This window comes from Tupaia chinensis, unplaced genomic scaffold (genome assembly GCF_000334495.1).
Source record: "Tupaia chinensis unplaced genomic scaffold, TupChi_1.0 Scaffold146907_1, whole genome shotgun sequence".
In the NCBI taxonomy this organism is placed as follows: Eukaryota; Metazoa; Chordata; class Mammalia; order Scandentia; family Tupaiidae; genus Tupaia; species Tupaia belangeri.
In genome coordinates, this window is record NW_006206760.1 from 681,353 (window position 1) to 698,591 (window position 17,239).

At 44.5% G+C, this 17,239-nt stretch overlaps 1 protein-coding gene across 5 annotated transcripts in view; it reads left to right on the forward strand.

The window, feature by feature from the left end:
* APBB2 (amyloid beta precursor protein binding family B member 2) overlaps positions 1-17,239 on the forward strand; it is a 329,153-nt gene that overhangs the window by 31,696 nt on the left and 280,218 nt on the right. For 2 of the 5 annotated variants that reach the window (XM_027768593.1, XM_006169205.2), the window contains exon 1: positions 5,366-5,491. The gene's annotated coding sequence lies outside the window, so the exon portion shown is untranslated. The other 3 variants (XM_006169203.3, XM_006169204.3, XM_006169208.3) reach the window with 3 other exon arrangements.

The window sequence follows — 17,239 nt, forward strand, 5'->3', positions numbered from 1 at the left end:
ACCTCTATGCCACCTGCTGGCCCGCAAATAACTTTAAAGCGTGACTTAAGGGACCAGCAGATAGCATAGCCATTATGTCACGGGACTCCCACATAGTCGACCGTGGTTCGAGTCCTGGATCTGGCAGCTTAAAACTCACACTGGATGTGTGTGCGTATGTGCCCAAAATCCTGAGAGGAGAATGGAGGAGAAGGGATTGTGGCATGGCCATTCCCTCCTGGGGGGTGGTGATTTCTTGCTTTCTGTCTCCCTGTCTCTCTCTGTCTTTTTGCTGAGCGCACACGCTTCACCAAAAATCTCTCCAAAAAAAAAAAAAGAAAGAAAAAGAAAGAAAAGTGACTTGAACCATGCTCAGCACAGACTTCGAATTCATTGTGAAATTTCACCTCGATGGATGCCTTCCGTCCAGGGAAGACATTCACCCAGTTCATGATTAGCATTGAGACATGGGAGGGACAGAACAGCTGCTGAGCCTTCCCTCCAGGACTTGCTGGGGACCACGCCAGGAGTGGCTTTTTCCTGTCCCTCAGCGCCTGATTCCTCGGTCGAGGTGGGGGAGCCGTTGTGTGCATTTGGCTCTTGCAAAGCTGCATCACGCCATCCCTGACGCGGTTCTGTTCTCAGCTGCTTCCCAGTTCAGGCCTGCGTTGTCCGACTGCGTAGCACGGGGAGGATGATAACGGGGCTCCATGGAGACATTCAGGGCACGTGTCTGAGCTGTCACCATCTCTCCCCAGGCTTTTCCAGCTCAGCACGTTTCATGAGGCTTTTAGGCTTGAAACGGTGTGGTGTGGACACTTAGGTGGATGGTAACACAGAAGCAGAGGGAGGGGGATTTCAAAGAAATCATTTTCAAGAGAAGAGAAAAAAGGATTGCTCCTTCTCACAGATGGCACAAGGCATAAGCTAAGAGCTGTTCGGGTTACTTCATTTTGTTTTATTTTAGTTCTTAGTGACCTGTTGCTTTCTTTCTTTTCTTTTTTTGGGAGAACTTTTTGCTATAGGGCGCGTGCACTTGCCAGAAAGACAGAGACAGACAGAGAGACAGAAAGTGAGAAATCACCCCCCCCCAGGGGGGATGGCCATGCTGCAATCCCTTCTCCTCCATTCTCCTCTCGGGATCTTGGGCACGCATGCACACGCACCCGGCATGAGTTTTAAGCCACCAGGTCTGGGACTCAAACCACAGTTGACTACATGGGAGTCCAGCGACATAGCCATTACACCAACTGCTGGTCCTGCTTTCTTAGTTTTTGAAACCACTAATGTGTTTCCCTTAAGACTTAGGTCATTTTGGAAGTAAGAAGCCAGGGCTTGATGGCCTAAACCACTTATTTCCGACGTGGGCGAGTACATCTTCCTGTCTCTTGCAGGTGTAATCCTATCTCTTTGGGAATGTTTTGCTCTGAGCAGTGAGGCTGTTCTGTTACCGACCGATGGGGCCAGAACAAGGACTGGCCGGGAGCTATGGTGTGAGAGGCGGTTTCTGTCCAGGACACCTGCTGCCCGAGTACAGAGCAGCCATTGTTCCTCTGATAGTCCATGTTCTGGGCAGGGCCACGTGCTTTCTAGCTAGGGCTGCATCTTCACTCTTTTCCCTGCGTGTATTTCAATTCTGGAACGAATTTCTGTCTTGTTCTTCTGGTTTGGCTGGTGTGACTTTGACACGTACTTGTGATCTGTACAGACATTGTCCCCATCCATGCCTGCCGAGAGGTCATAGTGGCAGGAGAGCACTGGTCAAGGTGGGGGCCGGAGAGCTGGCCTCACTCCTGCCCCACTGGCTGTGTGGCTGAGGAGCACACAGTTCCACTGTCTGGGCATGGGCTTCTTGGAGTGGACAGTCGCAAGGCCCCCAGTGTTAGGGTTTCATTGCTGCGATTTGTGGGTTTAGGGACGCTCAGAGCCTCAGAATAGGAGCATGGCAGAGGCTACTACACTCCTGTGAGCTGAGTGACGTCAAGAGGTCCTTTGAAGTGACAGTTGTATGGTGTGGCCAGTGATGAGGTTTGGATGAGATAGTTGGGGGGGCAGGGGAGAGTAACTATGGTCTTTTTGTGGCAAGTTTGCAGAGGAAAAGGGAACAATTTCTTTTTCTGGGAAAGTGCTATTATTCGACCCTGGAGGTATTGCTGCAACTTTTACATTTTTCTAATGGCTTCTTTCTTTTTTTTGGAGAGGTTTTCGCTATAGGGCGCGTGCACTCGCCAGAAAGACAGAGAGAGACAGAGAGACAGAAAGCGAGAAATCACCCCCCAGAGGGGATGGTCACGCCGCAATCCCTTCTCCTCCACTCTCCTCTTGGGATCTTGGGCACGCACGCACACGCGCCCAGCGTGAGTTTTAAGCCACCGGGTCCGGGATGTGAACCACAGTCGACTACGTGGGAATCCAGTGACATAGCCATTACGCTAACTGCTGGTTCCCTAATGGTTTTTTTCTTTTGAGAGAGAGAGGAGAGAGAGACCTTCAACAGAGTTCCTTGCCACGATCTTCTCCCCAGCCTCTCAGCCAGCTAGGATCCCCCCATGTGCTGGTGCGTACAGCTCCACTGAGACCCAAACCTTCCTGTCCCATGTGTCTTCCAACATCACAGAAGACTGTTATGCTGCCCTACCGGGGCTGGGCCTTGAACCTGTAAACTCAAGAAGTAGTACTGAGTTCAGATAAATGGACACGCCTTAATCTGTTAGCTCTTATTGTTTAGGTAGAAGGCACCATACAGATTTGGCTAATACAGCAGAGAGGTACCATTTCTTTTCAAAAACAGTTTCTTTCTCACTGTTATTTTCTTTCTTTATGGCAGAGTACATGTGTGTGCACGTGACAGTGAGAGAGAGGGGAGCACCCGCCCCGGGGTCTGGTCCCACTGTGGTCTCCTTTCTCCAGTCCTCCAGGCCGTCGGATCGTGGGTACCCCCATGTACCCAGCGTGTTTCTGGCTGGTCATGCAGAGGATTCGAACTGTGGCCGCCACGTGGGATCTGACCTCTCTTGAGCAGCCCATTGCTGCAGTGCCACGGAGCTGGCCCCAGGTGTCTCATTTCCCATTTCTACTCCCTTCTTCAAACCAACCAACTTTGTTTAAAAATATTCTAATTTTACAAGTAATACCAGAAAGGAGATACATATAACATCTTTTTGGAGAGGTTTTTGCTATAGGGTGCATGTGCTCACCAGAGAAAGAAGAGACAAAGAGACAGAAAGCGAGAAATCACCTCCCAGGGAGGATGGCCATGCCGCAATCCCTTCTTCTCCATTCTCCTCTCGGGATCTTGGGCACGCACGCACACGCGCCTGGCGTGAGTTTAAGCCACTGGGTCCGGGACTTGAACTGCAGTTGACTACATGGGAGTCCAGCAACATAGCCGTGACGCCAACTGCTAGTCCTGAGGAAATACAAATAGCTTCTAATTCTATACCCTAGAAATACTGTTATTTGTATGCTGCCGTCTTTGTGTTGCGTGGACTCGGTTTGTAGGCAAAGCAGGAATGTCCCGTACACACGTCCGTTGGTATCTGTCCTTCTTCCTGCCGTGCTCCTTCTGAGAGGCCTTCTTGGGAATGAGGTTTCAAGGGAAGGTAGAGATTCCTGTCATATTATGCCCGGCGCACTTGGGACTGGGGCTGTTTGGACTCCCAGAAGTAGAATTGTGGACCCTGTCTCTGAAAAGAACATGTCCTGCTCTCGGTGGGAGAGGCTTTCAGGATATAGACGTTGTCATAGTGATGACTGTAATAAGTACATGAAGCCTTCGTAATTTGTCATTTCTCATTGTTCAGTAATCGCTTTGATAGGATTCCCTCATTTGAGCTGTCTGTGCCAGACTGTTGACTGTAACACCTGAGATCAGAAGTCGTGGTAACCCTATTTTATTTTCTTCTTTTTAAAGAATTATTTATTTAGTTTTATTCATTCATTCATTTTATTTTAATTTGACCAGAAAGATCCAGAGAGAGAGAGAGAGAGAGAGAGAGAGGGGAAGTGAGAAAGCAAGCCACCAGGTCCAGGACTTGAACCGTGGTCAGCCATATGGGAGTGTCCAACGCTTTAACCACCACGCCACCTGCTGGTCGCAGTAACCCTATTTTTAATCTGGGTGCTCTGACTTCTCAAACTGAAGCAAGGTAGCCTGTGTGGGCCAGGCCATATGCTTGACAGTCAAGAGACCCTTCTGCCCAAATAGAGTATACCTTTCATGACATTTATAATTTACTTGTCAGATATGTATATATTTTTATATATAATTTCCTCTATTAATAAATGGAAAGATGAGTAGTTTCTTCTGTGGCTTATTTAACCTGTAAAAATTTCTTTTAAAATATTCACACTGGGGACCAGCAGTTAGCGTAATGGCTATGTCGCTGGACTCCCATTTAGTCGACCGTGGTTCAAGTCCTGAACCCAGTGGCTTAAACTCACGCCGGGCGCATGTGCGTGTGTGCCCAAGATCCCGAGAGGAGAATGGAGGAGAAGGGATTGCAGTGTGGCCATCCCCCCTGGGGGGGGTGACTTCTCACTTTCTGTCTTTCTGTCTCTCTCTATCTTTCTGGTGAGCACACACGCCCTATAGCAAAAACTTCTCTCAAAAAAAAAAAAAACAATAAAAATGGTTTAAAATTCACATTGTATTATTAATACAGTCTGAATCTTAGTCCATGTGGAAATATTTTATGAGCCCCCACTTCTGTGCCTTCCGGTGGTGCCCTTTGAAGTCTTGGAATGCATTTTATATTTGATTGAGATCAAATCTGTGTTTCATTTGACTGTTTTCAACATATTGAGCAAGTTTTCTCTCTGAGCTCCTTAGGGGAAGGAGGCCAGTTCTCTGTGTCCCAAGAATTCAGACTGAGCCCTGCCAGAACATTCCTGTGGTTTTCCATGGGGCAGATCAGTGTGTTCATGAAATTTTAGTTGGAGCTTGTGTTCGCTGTGGTTAATGAAAACATCTGGCTTTTAAATTTTCCACACACAGAACATCACCATTTAGCTCAACCTTTTCAATAATGGGGAAATTCTTCAGCCCTCCCCTCGGAGCAGCCCCAACTGGTCTTCAGAGTACCTTGTAAGCTGTTGTCTCTGTTCGTTAATGATTTGCAACACCGGGAAGATGTTTGAGGGGACCCTGCCAAGCATATCCCAGGGACAGAGAGCATGTTTGTGGCTGTGAGACCTTCTGATAGCTTCTGGCCTTCGCCCTGCAGGTTGGAGCCACCCCAGCGAGCCTGTGCGGACTGCAGCCAAGCATGCTGTGGTCGGACCTGCCCAGTTGCTGCACTGAAACGTTTGCTGGATGGAAAATCCATAAAAGAAAGTTCCTGTGAGGAGCCCAGACGGACGAGAGCTTAAGCAGAATCAGGTTGGTACGGCAGACAAGAGCGGCTGCAGTAGATTGGGTCCGTAGTGGAACTCAGCTCTGCTCCTTCCTAAGCAGCATTGAGGCCAATACTTACCCCTAGTGATGGATGGGAGTCCCAGCCTCATGTGCATGGTAGGTCTATTCCAAGCGCCTTCCTGTGTCTGCTGTGTGGTCTTCCTTGTTCTCCCCTTTCTTCTCCTCCTCCTCCCTCAAAGAGAGTAAGATCTTCAATACAAATGTGGAAAAAGCCCTGACCAGAAGTCACCCGGGGTGACCTCCAGGATCGTGGCTTCCTTTTGGGTAGAGAACAGTGTCCAGACTCGTGGAATTGTGTTTGTGTTTTCCAAGTCGTGTGCTCACTTGCATTTTCACATGCTGTGGGGTGAATCGTGGGAACCTGCCTAGCCTAACACGGAGGCTAGGCCCCCTCGGTTTGCTTGGCTAGACTTTAGACTCTTATCTGCCAGAACAAACGCTACCCACAAATTCGTCTTCAGCAGGGTGTGCGTTTGCTGTTAGATGCTCAGATGACAGGGCCGGCAGGTGAGGTGGTGGTTAAAGCACTGGACTCCCACATGACCGGTCACGGTTTGCGCCCAGACCTGGCAGCTTGAAAATCACACTGGATTCGTGTGTGTGCCTAAAATCCTGAAAGGAGAATGGAGGAGAAGGGTTTGTGGTATGGCCATCTTCCCCTGAAGATGATTTCCCACTTCCCCTCTCTCTGTCTCTTTCTGGTGAGCACATGCGCCCAATGGCAAAAAAAAAAAAATAAATAAAAAATAAATAAAATAAAATAAAACAAAACCAGATGCTCAGATAAAGGAACTTGGGAATGCCATTAAAGTATGAGTTTAGGGGCCAGAGGGTGGCACAGCAGCAATGCTATGCTCTGCAAGGCCGACTGTGCAGGAAGGTCAGGGTCGTGCCAGGAGAGCTCCAGGATGGGCCGGACATGGGCGTGCCCACAGCCCGGGGCTGGCTGGGGTGGACCCTGGCATCAGAGCATTAAAGGCAGTGCATTTTCTCTCTCTTTCCCACTCTCTTTTTCTGCATCTCTCTGTCTTATTCATGGAATTAAAAAATATATTATATATATGACTTTGGGGGATAAAAGGTTTTTTTTTGAATCCACTTGTAGTTTTTTCATAATGTACATTTTTCTGTGAACTTTTTTGAAGACCCTTCCTATAGGACAGAATTGCCCTGAAAAAAAAAAAAAAAGAACATCTGTTTAAATAAATACAAAACAGCCTGTGGATCAGGAGGTGAAATGGCATAAATGACCACCTCACCCAGTGAGGTGGGAAAGAATTCATTCTGCGTACCAGGCAGCGGTGATTTCTGCTGGGTATTCGGTGGTCACTCGGCAGTTCGTGGGTACTCAGTGGGAGGGGGCAAAGCACCCTCTCTGAGACTCTGTGAAGTCGCACATGACTGTCGACTTTGGCACTCAGCATCCCTCTCCTCCTCCTCTAATGACTCACCCAGCTGCTCTCTGGACAGTTACCCTTGCCTCAATTTCAGCCTATGCAGACAGAGGACGTAACCCCCTCCCTGTCTTGGTCGCAGGCTCATTTCATAAGTTTGGCCAGTTCATGTCACCGTGATCAGTTTATGGAGGGACCCCAGGACCCCAGTTGAAATTGAAAAGAGATTTTCTTTTATGTGAGTCTGTTAAGTCTGTGTGTGCATGCCACACTCACAGAATGTGACCCCCAGTTCAGCAGTGTCTAAAACCAACATATTTGGTTTCACTTTAATGACTGGTTAGAGAGTGAGCCTGTGTTATGTCTGGCAGTGTCTTCTAGGTGTGAGCTCTCCGTGTAAAATGAGTGTGGCACAGTCTCTGTCTTCAGGGCTCGTGGAGCAGGGAACAGCTCAGAGAGGGAGCTGACATGCAGTGTGAACAAGTCTCAGGAGGTCAGAACAAAGGACTATGGGAGCAGAGGCAGAAATCATAGTTCTGGCTGGTGGAGCGACTAGCTGAGAGGGCTATTACTTAACAAGGGAGAAACGAGATGTAGTCTTCAGGAACCTTTTAAACAACACTCTTAACTCAATTACTTGCTTTCAAAGTGCGAAAGAAAGGAAGGCTTTCTAGAGCCTATAGTTAAAGCAAATTGCAGATAGGAAGATAATTTCAGAGTGTTGCTACTAGAAGAATCTTGTTATTTACTGTAAATACAGTCGTTGCAAGAACAGCCAAAAGAGAGGTTATCAGAAAGTTCTTTAGAGTTTATTTTAATACTGCTAGGTGACAGCTGCTGCTCTCACCAGAACTTCAGCTGGCTTCCTGTACTAAGCAGACTTGTAAGTGTATCAGTGCATTTTAAAGATTTATTTACCTTCTTAATGTCAGACTTTATTATTTTATTTTTTATAATTAATGTTAACATTCATAGCTATTATTTAGGGGGATGTTTAGGTTATAGAAAAACTGAGGAGAAAGCTTTTCTATATAGTTTTCACATAATCCCCATTGCCAATTTCTGCTATTATTAATATCTTGCATTACTGTGGTACATGTGTAATAATTGACACCTCAGTATTTACATGCTGTAATTAATGAAGGTCTATAATTCACAGCAGGTTTACTCTTTTTGTCATGTATTCTAGGGACTTTGATGGCTTTATAGTAGTATGTACTCACTATTGCAACAGTGTACAAAATGTTTCACTGCTCTAAAAATCTGTGTTCTGTCTTTCTCTCTCCTTCCTCCCCTGAATCCTGGCAGCTACTGATCTTTCTAACATCTCGGTGGTTTTATGTTCCAGAATGTTGGAATCACGTAGCTTGTACCTTTTCAGATCGGCTTCTTTTGTTTAACAATTATCAACAACAAAAGTTGATCATTAGGAAATTTATCTCCTCCTAGTTGAACTAATTCCATCAATGAACTTCTTAGCTATGACTATGTCTTTGAGGCAATGCCTATTTAAATTTCTTACCCGTTTTTATATTGGGTTATTTGTCTTTCTGTTTATATAGTCTGGATATGTCCTTTATTTGATATGATTTGTACATATTTTCTCCCAATTTCTAGTTTGTCTTTTCACTTTCTTAATGGTGTGTTTTCCCCCATGAAGAAATAATTTAAATTTTAATTAATAAGATTTAAGATTCTTCTCTGTCTTTTTTTGGCTTGATAGCTCATTTCTTTTTAGCACTGAATAATATTCTGTGGTGTGGTTATTATATAGTTTATAAATTCATCTATAAAAGGGCATTTTTGTTTGCTTCCGTGTTTTGGCAGTTGTGGATAAAGCTGCTGAAAACATCTGTGTGCAGTATTTTGTGTGGATGTAAATTTTTAACTTACATGGGTTTCTCATTGTTCAGTGGTGTCTTAGCTATAGGATTTTTGTATCATGAAAGGGTGCCAAAATGGTCCTTTTTTTTTTTTTTTTTTGCAACTGTAGATATGATCATATAATTTTTCTTTGACTTGCTCATAAGACTGACTATGTTAATTGATTTTTGAATGTTGAGCCAACCTTTCGATAGGGACAGCATTGAAAGATCAGTGTGAAGAGTTCTGATCCATGAACATGGGATACATAGCTTTAGGTCTTTAAAAATTTCCTTCAACAGTGAGTGTGTTGTTTTCAGGGTGTAAGTCAGACTTTTATGTTAAATTCATGTGTACTTTTTTGATACCTTTATAAATGGAATTGCTTTTTAAATTTCATTTTCCGACTATTCATTGCTAGTATGTAGAGGTATGATTGATTTTTGTACTTGTCAGTACCAATATTTATTGAATGTTTGACTTTGTTAGCATTTTCTGTTTACCAGATTTTGTCATTGGCAAATAGTTTTATTTTTTGTCCAATCTAAAGGTTATATTTTTCTGCAATGACTTGAAAATTTGACTATGATATGAAAAATACAAAATTACGTGCTTTGGGTTTTCTAATGAAATCAGTCTGTTATGTAGCTTTTAAAATTTGCTAGAGGGCTCATGAGCTCGCTGGAGAGAGACAGAGACTAAAAGAGAGAAAGAGAGAGAGAGAGAGAGAGAGAGAGAGAGAAAGTACTCCCTTTGGGGGATAGTCATGCTGCAATCCCTTCTCCATTTCTCCCTCATTTTAGAATTTTGGGCATGCACGCACATGTGCCTGGCGTGTTTTTCAAGCCGTGAAAGCACATGAACTGTGCTATTGACCATGTGGGACCCAGTCTCCTTAACAACCATGCCACCACTGGCCCTGTTATGTAGCTTTTTGATAAGAACAGAAGTTGATACTTAGGAAATTTATCTCCTCATAGTCAAACTAATTCAATCAATGAACTTAGCTATTACTATGTCTTTGAGGCAATGCCTATTGAAATCTCTTACCCTTTTTATATTGGGTTATTCATTATTTGGTTATTTGGTTATTTTCTACTTATATAGTCTAGATATAAGTCCTTTATTTGATATGATTTGTACATATTTTCTCCCAATTTCTAGTTTGTCTTTTTACTTTCTTAATGGTGTGTTTTCCCCCATGATGAAATAATTTAAATTTTAATTAATAGTAAGTTGCATCAATATTGGAAACTCTGTGTGTGTGTGTGTGTGTGTGTGTGTGTGTGTAAACTTCCTGCCAGTGCCCTTTAAAACTCAAAAGTTTTATTTTCTTTTTTTTGAGAGGTTTTCGCTATAGGGCGTGTGTGCTCGCCAGACAGACAGAGAGAGACATAGAGATAGAAAGCGAGAAATCACCCCCCAGGGGGAGATGGTCACGCCGCAATCCCTTCTCCTCCATTCTCCTCTCGGGATCTTGGGCACGCACGCACACGTGCCTGGCGTGAGTTTTAAGCCACCGGGTCCGGGACGCAAACCGCGGTCGACTACATGGGAGTCCAGCGACATAGCCATTACGCTAACTGCTGGTTCCCTTAAAACTCAAAAGTTTTTGACTGGGAGGCCGGCCGGTGTTGCAGCAGTAACGCAGAGCTGCCATCAACATGAGGAGGTCCCGAGGCCTCTCCGTGCACTTCAGGAAGGTGTGCGTTTGCTTGTGGTCTGGCCTGGCTGTGTCTGGGGGTGGATCAAGGCGTGAGGACCTGTTGGGAATACTTGTCTCTCTCTCTCTCTCATGGGAGAGACGAATGAATGAATAAGCTTTTTCAAGAAGTTTTATTTGTAAGGAAGTTGACCAAGCTTTTCGTTTAAACCTCATCATTTTGATGTTTCTAAAACCTTTGCCTTATTCAAGTTCATGAAGATTTTTTAGAACTTTTGTTGTTTTAGCCCTTATACTTTGGTTTTGATCCATTTGGGGTCAATTTTTATCTCTGGTGTGAGGTTTGGGTCTCAGTTCATTTTATTTTATTTATTTTTTCTTTTTGGGTCCTAGTACCATTTGCTGAAAAAACTATTCTTTACCCACTAACTTATCTTGGTACCTTGTAGAAAATTGATAAATCCTACCACTGAGAGTCAAGCTGTTTCGCACATTATCTTGGTACCTTGTAGAAAATTGATAAATCCTACCACAAATGGACAAGTTTATTTTGGGATTCTCAGGTCTGTTACTTTGGCTTCCACTTCGATTTTTTTTTTTTTTTTTGAGAGGTTTTTGCTATAGGATGTGTGCACTTGCCAGAAAGACAAGAAATCACCCCCCACCACCCCCGGGGAGATGGCCACACCACAATGCCTTCTCCTCCATTCTCCTCTCGGGATCTTGGGCATGCATGCACCCAAGCTGCTGGCATGAGTTTAAGCCACAGGTCCAGGACTCGAACCGCGGTCGACTACACGGGAGTCCAGCCACGTAGCCATTACGCTAACTGCTGTCCCTCCATGCTGATTTTTATGCCAGTAATGCATCATACTTAAGTTTTTGCAATGCAGTTTTTCTATGAAAAGGATTTGTTCAAGAAATGTATTTAAGCTGTAGTAAGTCTCCATTAAAATAGTAATAATAATAATAATAATAACAATAATGGACCAGCCCTGTGGCCAGTAACCACCAGCGCCTGGTGGTTAGGGGAATTGGATCCCACAAGGCCAGCCACACAGTGTGAATCCTGGCCCCGGCAGCTTGAAAGTCATGCCAGACGTGTGTGCATACCCCAAGTCCCAAAGGGATTGAGAACTGGAGGAGAAGGGATTGCAGCATGACCACCCCTCTCCCTTTCATTGTGTCTCTGGAGAGTGTACCCTCTAGCCAAATTTAAAAAATGTGTCGTTTTATCTTTGCCACTGTTCTTCATTTCTTTTTGAGTCACTCTGTTACAAGTTCTAGTCTTCGGGGATAATTGTGGAGATCTGAAATGGTCAAAGGCAGTTTGGAATCAATTAGCTGCATTTTCTAAATTATGTATGACTATAAATCTAAGCAGTGCTTTGTTTTTCAGAAAGATGGTAAAAATTTTTATGCTCCTTTTTATTTGAATAAAACAGATTAAAAATTTCAGAACCTCCGTCTTCATCATTGCCAGTAACTGAAAGCTCTACAAACCTGATATATTGTTTCAATAATTTTCATTGCTAGTGATGTGAGTTGGGAATTTCTCAGACAGGAAGCAATACATTTTATGAAACTATATTTTTTTCTAAATAGAGAATCTCTGAATTAAAATGTCTTGGACTTGGTAACACAGTATGACTGGTTTCTGAAAATCGGACTTTTTCATGGAATAATTAAAATACTAGCTATATTTTTGTACTTATCTAGTTTTTTTGTGTGTGTTTGCATTAGTATGATTCTCAATAGACCACTGTGAAAACAATAAAATAATTATATTAGAAATATGAAGACTGCAAATCTTGTTTTCTTTTCTTGTTTTTGAGAAATTTTTTTGTTGTGGAGTGCATGCACTCACTGGAGAGACAGAGAGACAGAAAGAAATCACCCCCTCACCAGGGTGGGGGGTGATCACGGTGCAATTCCTTCTCCATACTCCTCTTGGATTTTTTTTTTTTTTCTTGGAGAGGTTTTCGCTATAGGGTGCGTGTGCGCTCGCCAGACAGACAGAGAGACATAGAGACAGAAAGCGAGAAATCACCCCCCCTCCCAGGGGGGATGGCCATGCTGCAATCCCTTCTCCTCCATTCTCCTCTCGGGATCTTGGGCATGCGCACACATGCACCTGGCATGAGTTTAAGCCACCGGGTCCAGGACGCGAACCGCGGTCGATTACGTGTGAGTACAGCGACACAGTCATTACACTAACTGCTGGTCCCTCCTGTTGGAATTTTGAACAGACATGATGTACACACGCCCAGCATGTTTCAAAGCCTCCGGGTCTGGGACTTGGACTGTGGTCGGCCATGGGAGAGTCCAGCAACGTAACTATTGCGCCATCTGGTGGTCCCAAGGACTGCAACTTCTATCTCTTTAAATACAGCGGTAAAAATTACAAATGCATATGGACCAGCCCTGTAGCATAGGGCGTAAGAGCTGTGCATAGGGACCTGGATGTTCATGACTATGGTTTGATCCCAGCACTTATAAAACATGCTGGGTGCATGTGTGTGCATGCCCAAATTCCTGACAGAGTGAAAGAATGGAGGAAAAGGATTGAGGTCAGACCACGCCTCAGTGGAGGGTTCTTTCTCTCTGTCCCTTTTTCTCTGCAGAATGTGCGTGTCCTCTGACAATTAAAAAGAGATAATTTTTTAAAAATTTTGAATGCATAAAGACTGAGAAGGAAATTTTGTTTTAAAATTTATTTATTTATTTATTTTTGAGAGTCTTTTGCTATAGGGCATGTACACTTGCTGGAGAGAGAGAGACAGAGATAGAAAGTGAGAAATCACCCTCCCAGCCGGGGTGGCTACACCGCAATCCCTTCTTTTCCGTTCTCCTCTCTGGACTTTGAGTACTAATACACGTGCACCCAGCATGAGTTTGAAGCCGCCATGTCCAGGACTCAAACCATAGTTGATCATGGCAGAGTTTAGTGCCTTAACCACTATGCCACCTACTGGCCCCCAAAAGGAAATTTTTTAAATTATTATTTTATTTCATTTATTGTCATCATTATTATTTGTTTAATTTGACCAGAGAGAGACAGAGAGAGAGAGAGAAAGTAGGAAAGCAAGCCTCCTGGTCCGGGGCTAGAACTGTTGTCAGCCATGTGGGAGTCCAGCACCTTAACCACCATGCCACCTGCCGGCACCCCCAAAAAGGAAATTTTTTAAAAAGACAGTGCTTTATAGCAATGTTTGGGCTCTGGTTGACTGTTGTCTATTATTTTATTTTTGGTAAAGTTCTGTTTTGTTTGAGGCATGACTTCCGTTTTAGTAGGAAAGAGTATCTAAATTCGGTCTTGGTGAGTTTCAGAGACACTCGCGTTGCCGAGAGCTGACTCCAAGGCTGAGCTTTGACCACACTGTCAGGGTAGGAGCTGCCTCTGCTCCCATGAGTAGGCCTCACCTCGCCCGCGATTCCTGGAGGGCTCAGTTCTCCAGGATGGCTCACCTGCTTCCTGCTCTCTCCGCCATCCTCCCTTTCCAGGCTGGGCTGACCAGCCTGATGGGAGCTGATGTTTGTTACCTGGCCCTGCTCCTTGCCCACGCGGCCCTTTGACTGATCATATCACTACAGAAAAATGAGGTCGTACAGGAACATGGAATTCTTCTTATGGTTCATCTTAAAGAAAAATCCATGGGTCAGGTTTCATTAGAGTGTAGGATCCTGGAAGTGGATGTCACCAATCCTTTTTTTTTTTTTTTGGAGAGGTTTTTGCTATAGGGCGCGTGTGCTCGCCAGACAGACAGAGAGAGACAGAGAGATAGAAAGCGAGAAATCACCCCCCAGGGGGGATGGCCACGCCGCAATCCCTTCTCCTCCATTCTCCTCTCAGGATCCTGGGCACACACGCATATGCGCCCGACATGAGTTTAAGCCACCAGGTCCGAGACTCGAACCGTGGTCGACTACGTGGGAGTCCAGCAACATAGCCATTACGCTAACTGCTGGTCCCGAAGGGTAGGTTTTCTTTAAAAAGCCTTCAGAGATACCCATATGTGAGCAACATGGAGTCAGTTGTTACTTATTTTCATCTAATTACTGATGGGGGAATAAACAGTATTTTCTCAGTTCTGTTCTGATCTGCCATGAATAAAACATTTCATTTGTTTCTGTTGTCCAAATAAGATCTCTATTCATGACATGATAACTGTTCAGAACTTCTGGAATTTCCAAACTGATTATTATCTGCTCAAACAAGTATTGATCTTCAGCTTCATTCCTAAGCAAAAATAGCCTATTGGATGTTTCTACACAGACAATATCCAAAACAGTGATCTATATTAAAAAAAAAAGAATATCACAATCAGTCTAGCTGGCATCGCAGAATTGCTCTGTCCAATATGCTGATGTTCCTGTTTTTAAGAATGAAAGAAAGTTTTTACTGTACTCACTATGCAGCTAAGGACTTGGGGGGCAGAGTTTAGACTCTGCATAACTCTCCTGTGCTGGGTTCCATCCGGGGAATTTTCTTAAGGACACGTAAGGTGGCAGGTAGTTTGTTACTGCTGCGACTCTTTCCTGGTTAAGCTGTCAGGTAGCCTAGGAAAGTAAGACAGTGGTTAGTGACCCACCTTCCACGCGTATCGCAGAAATATTCTAGTCTGGGGTTCCAGTGACCCGAAGACCTTGATGACTCTGAAATAGGATTGAAAACAACTGCTGATCTGGGACCAGCAGTTGGCATAATGGCTATGTCACTGGACTCCCATGAAGTCAACTATGGTTCGAGTCCTAGACCTGGTGGCTTAAACTCATGCCAGGCGCGTGTGCGTGCATGCCCAATATCCCAAGAGGAGAATGGAGGAGAAGGGATTGCGGCGTGACCATCCCCCCTGGGGGGCAATTTCTCGCTTTCTGTCTCTGTCTTTCTGGCAAGCGCACGTGCCCTGTAGCAAAAACCTCTCCCCCCCAAAAAAAGAAAGGAAAGAAAATGATTGCTGATCCTGAGCAGGCATTAGTTTATGATGGATAAGGGATGCTGACTCAGTTTTACTCTGTCCAGTGCAATTCAGTTCAAGTCCAAGTGACCCCCTTATTGATGTCCCGAATGAAAGGGAACAGAATAAAATACTGTTAGGGGAGACAGCCAGAATGTAGGCCCTTCTGGGAAACAGCTAGCGTTTTCTAGAGTAGGCCAGCATTTTCTTGGGCATGCACGTACATGAGCCAGCATGGGTTTAAGCCACCAGGTCTGGGACTCCAACTGCGGTCGACTACATGGGAGTGCAGCGACATAGCCATTATGCCAACTGCTGGTCCCTACCTGTATTATTGAAAGCACTGCCTATAAAGTGATTTACCTCTCTGATGCTTTGTATAGGTATCTCTATCTACTGTTCATTATTATTATAGCTAATGAGATAATAAAGGCCCAGAGTAATATATGAATGGAATGTTTTGGTCTTGCCAAGGAGACAGTGGTTAATATGAATACAGATTAATCCAGAGAAGCAACGTTTGGTTATTTTTGATAAATTAGGAAGAGACCATGCTAGTCAATGCATAGGGATTTTCAAGCGTTTGTACCTGAAAAAAAAATGCCTAGGGGCCAGCAGGGGGTGTGGTGGTTGATGCACTGGATAGTCCCACTTGGCCAACAACAGTTCAAGTCCTGGACCTGGTGGCTTGCTTTCTCACTTTCCCCCTCTCTCTGTGTGTTTTTCTTTAGTTGAATGAAAAGGAATGAATAAATAAAATTACATGAATAGTTCTTTTTAAAAAGTGCCTCATGAGACCGTCAGAGGTGTAAATAAATATTCAGGGATCACTGGGAGGTCCGCTGTCGGTTTCTGAGCCTAGGAGGGGCCTGGCCGTGCACGCTGTCCACTTACCGCGACTTACCCATGGTGTTTCGGTTGCTTGGAAACCAGATACTTCCAAGCAGCTGTTTGGAGAAGGAAGGAAGAGGGTAATCCTGGGCATTCTTGGGTCCGCCTCACCCCCACCTTGTGCTCTTTGTGGGGACCTCCAAGCTTTACTGTGGACTCGGAGGGACCGCGGTGCTCACATTTCCAGCTGGTGGTTAATCTTAGCTAAGTTCTTAGCCATTGTAAGTCCCTCCCCCTTTCTTTCCTCTAGACAAAGCACAGAAACTAGCAAAGTGAAAAGTGGGTACCCGGAACCCTTTCCGGAGCCTCGATTGCCAGCCTCGGGCTCTGCTGCCAGATGCCTAGCTTGGATCCAGGAGCCTGCGGTCTGGACGAGGGGGCGTGGCCTCAGTGGGCGGGTTGGGTAGCGGTTCTGTGATGCGATTGGAGACCGGACAGATCAGTCGTGATGCTTGTAACATGCAGAAATGGGACTGCCACCGGGGAAGAAATCCTTTTCTGAAATAGACACACAGTTGGAGAGCAATGTGGTGATGTATCTCAAAACTTTAAGTTGCCAGCATTTTCCTAAATATGTTCGCTTTAAACTATTGCAAGAGGTTTGTGTAAGTTACATCGTAGCGTGTTTGTAAAGAATGACTAGCTCGGTATTTGGGCTTGTTTGGAAAGATCTATGATACACACAAACACACGTCTTGTACATCTCTCTCTTTAATTTTTTTAAATTTAAATTCCTGATAGAGCACATATGAGAACACGTGGGGTGGGGTGGAGGAGGAGGGTCACCCTTCAGGATCTGATCACACCTTGATCCCCTTCGCACCGTCCTCCGGCCTCTCGTGTCTTAGATACTTGCACTCATGCTGGTGTGTTTCAGGTTGACCGGGCTAGGGATTTGAACTGTGGTCACCACGTGGGAACCAGCTGTACTACTGCATCACCAAGACGTCCCATTTATTTTTTTATTTATCTAGATCTAGATATTTATTATATGTATGTGTGTATATATATTATTTATATACTGTATAATATATAGTATAATATATAATATATATATATATACATATATATATAT